This window comes from Piliocolobus tephrosceles, chromosome 2 (assembly GCF_002776525.5).
Source record: "Piliocolobus tephrosceles isolate RC106 chromosome 2, ASM277652v3, whole genome shotgun sequence".
NCBI classification, from domain to species: Eukaryota; Metazoa; Chordata; class Mammalia; order Primates; family Cercopithecidae; genus Piliocolobus; species Piliocolobus tephrosceles.
The window spans coordinates 106,564,154-106,567,562 of NC_045435.1; the positions used below are offsets into that span (position 1 = coordinate 106,564,154).

General features: G+C 47.3%; 1 pseudogene; it reads right to left on the reverse strand.

The window, feature by feature from the left end:
* Positions 1-873: 873 nt before the first annotated feature.
* On the reverse strand, positions 874-2,803 carry LOC111521420 (annotated as a pseudogene).
* Positions 2,804-3,409: the final 606 nt, after the last annotated feature.

Below are 3,409 nucleotides of genomic sequence, written 5' to 3' on the forward strand. Positions count from 1 at the left end.
TACATTCTAGCCCAAGCAAGCAATCAGAGTCATTCTGTTTTTAAGGAAGGTCAGTCGTTTAAAAGATTTCTAGTTTGAGCAACATCTTCTGTGAATCCTCTGTGGATGCACCAGGCCAAGGTGACTACCTTTGACCAACCCAGTGAGAAGGCCTTTGCTGGTCCCTGCAGTGAGGAACCGGCGGGAATGGGCGGCCTCTTCCCCACTGGCCTGCGTTGCTGGGGGAGGCTGGGCAGGCTCCACAGGCAGCCTCTGTCTGTGGCCAGACTAGGCCGTCCTGGTGACTCGGGCTTACTGACTGTGGTTTAGAACTGCAGAAGGAGAGAGTCAGGAGGGCGGGCCAGGGAACACACACCAGACACCGCTCTGGCCAGTCAGAGAACATGAGGCAGTTCCCCCACAGGAATTTGCACCAAGAAGGTGTGGAAGGCACAAGCAAGTGTGAAGGTACCAGAGATCCCAGAGGGCACAGCTCGCATCAGCCACAGCAGGTGCAGCGCTGATCTGGTGTGGTTCCCCCCTTGAATGAGAAAGAGATCCTGATTCTGCTGTGATAAAGATTTCTGATTTAAAAAGAAGCCACTCAAGGGTTAAAACAATTATTTTAAATTAACGAAGAAAATTAATCTTCAAATAAACTGACACTATCTGGAAAACTCATCTGTGCCTAAAGCCCACAATGCTTCCACTGCTTCATCCTGTTATGGAACCTGAGCCTGACACGAAGGAGTCAGACATGTGACAGAGGAAGAGTCTGAGAAGAGAAGATACCTTTACAGAATGTACAGCAAGAAAGCCAGCCTGGCCCCCGGGTTACAGTAAGATGCACAGGTCCTTTCAGTTTTGGGGACTCCAGACAGCCACGCAGGCTACTCAGATGGACGTCTCCCTCCTGTCCCTGCTGGGTGATGGCTTCACTGGCTCCTTGCCTGCCTTTGGCTGCCCTTTAGCCTCTTTTGGCCAGAGGACGCTGTCTCTAGGCAGCTGGACAGCACCCCGCGCCACTCAGGCTCCTGGTCCTCCTGCACCTGCTGCACCATGATGACCTCGCACTCCCCTTGAATTGCTTGATTCAAATTATTGTTCTTTGTTCCCAGCTCTTCGTTCTGTCTCTGTAAATATTCCAGAATAATCTGCAGCTCCTCCTCATCCTCACTCTGTCTCACGCTCTTGGAGGAGTACTCCTCAGTCTCACTTCAGCCGTGCTGCTGGCAACTCTGAATTTCAGCAATTTCAACTCTGAGGCGTCCCTCAGACATCTCTTCTTTTTCTGAGGAACTCTGCCTGCCTAGAAACTGCTCCATGGTCAGGAGCTCCTCCTGTTCAGTCAGAATCTCACTCTCCCAAGCAAGGAGAATATTTATAAGTTCTTAATTTTCATTCATTTCTTCTTTGGAAACACTCTCTTTTCAAAGACTGGCTATCTCTTGTGCAATCTTGGTTTCACACTCCTGTCTTTAAACTTCTCTCAGTTTTCTTTTGAGAGCTGTCAAAATTCTTTGGACTTTCCATAATCTTTCTTCTTTAGAGAAATCCTTTTTCCCACCCTGCAGATATTGATATAAACAAACAATTCAAAAGAAAACCCTGTCTCCTCATCTCCTCCTTGATGCCTGCCTGGGTCTCTGGCAGCACGGACATTGTGGCCATGTTAGACCATCGCAGAGGCTTTGTCACTTGCTTTAGTACAGCATTTCCAAAGAGTTCTTGCACGTGTGTGAAAAACACATGCAGGACTCCATTGCTGATCTGCACAGCTGGGCTGAGCACTATAGAAATGTTCTGTATATTAATTTTTGTTTCTAGTTCATTTGCGATGACATGGTCCATGTGCACAATGAGCCAAGAAATCAGAAGATAGTTACATTCTGGCAGTTATTTGAGTAAACGCTGGTATTCATGCACTTTCTCAGTCTCTGTGGTCCTCCTACAAGCTTCTTCAAATCTCGGCATAAGCTCTTTAGTAAAGCAAGTTCTCTGGAAGGTCTCACAAATACTGCTTCAGCAAACTGGCTACAGTGTTAGGCTCATATTCTTCCAAGCTGGTAGACTCCTCCTGGTCATAGGCTGCTTTTAGCTCATCCACCTTTGACTTAATTCCTGATACTCTGTAGATACCTTCGTATTTCATGCCATACATCTCCAAGCAATCTATACATTCACGGAAAACGACCAGCAGCCAAATGCCATCATACATCATGGTCCTCTCCATTGCATCAGCCAAAGGAATTCCAAAAATGGGTTTGAGATTTGGAACATCAATCGGAGGCACCTCTGGCTCCTGAATTGGCTTTTTCTTTTTCTTCTTTTCCTTCCACTGTTTAGCAACATCAGCTGCTGTCAAGTTTTTTGACTTCTTCTCTTTATGTTTTTCTTCTTTGTGCTTTTCTTCTTTATGGTTTTCTTCTTTGGATTTCTCTTTTACTTTAAAATCCTCCTCTTTCTTTTTAGAAAAGCTGGGCTTCTTAAACACGTGGATTCCCTTGGGCCTCTTCATTTTGGAAGGACTTTCTGCCTCATCTCCAGAGCTATCTTCCTGAAAGGCTGCATAGCCTTCCGTCCTCTTTTCCTTTTTCTTAAGTTTTCCTTTTTTTCCCCCATGGTCTTTCTCATCATCAGGCACTATATCAGGAGGCTCATGGAGGATGTCATGGGGAGGTGAGGGCTGGCCAGTGCAGTACAATCCAGGAAACTTAGTAGGACTGATCTCTTCAGAGCTGGGGGTCTGGGTAAATCTGCTGCCATGCTCCATCCTGCGGTGTTCACTGGGGCTGCTGGTGGGGGATAGGAAGCACTCGCTCATGCTGATGCCCTGATAGGAAGGGACAAGGTCTTCTCTGTTACCTATCTATTACACTGTGCCTGCTGCACTTCATACCTCCGTGACTGACCACACCAAAAAATCTCTTTGATACTGTGATGGTGAATACTGAGTGTCAACTTGATCGGACTGAAGGATACAAAGTATTGATCCTGGGTGTGTCTGTGAGGGTGTTGTCTAAGGAACTTAAAATTTGAGTCAGTGCGCTGGGAAAGGCAGACCCACCTTAATCTGGGTGGGCACAATCTCATCAGCTGCCAGCAAAGCTAGAATATAAGCAGGCAGAGGCTGGGCACAGTGGCTTACGCCTGTAATCCCAGTACTTTGGGAGGTGGAGGCAGGCACTCACGAGGTCAGGAGATCAAGACCATCCTGGCCAACATGTTGAAAGCCCGTGTCTACTAAAACTACAAAAATTAGCCGGGCATGGCAGTACACTCCTGTAGTGCCAGCTACTCGGGAGGCTGAGGCCAGAGAATTGCTTGAACCTGGGAGGCGGAGGTTGCAGTGAGCCGAGATCACGCCACTGCAGACCACGGTCCAGCTTGGGCAACAGAGTGAGACTCTCCATTTAAAAAAAAAAAAAAA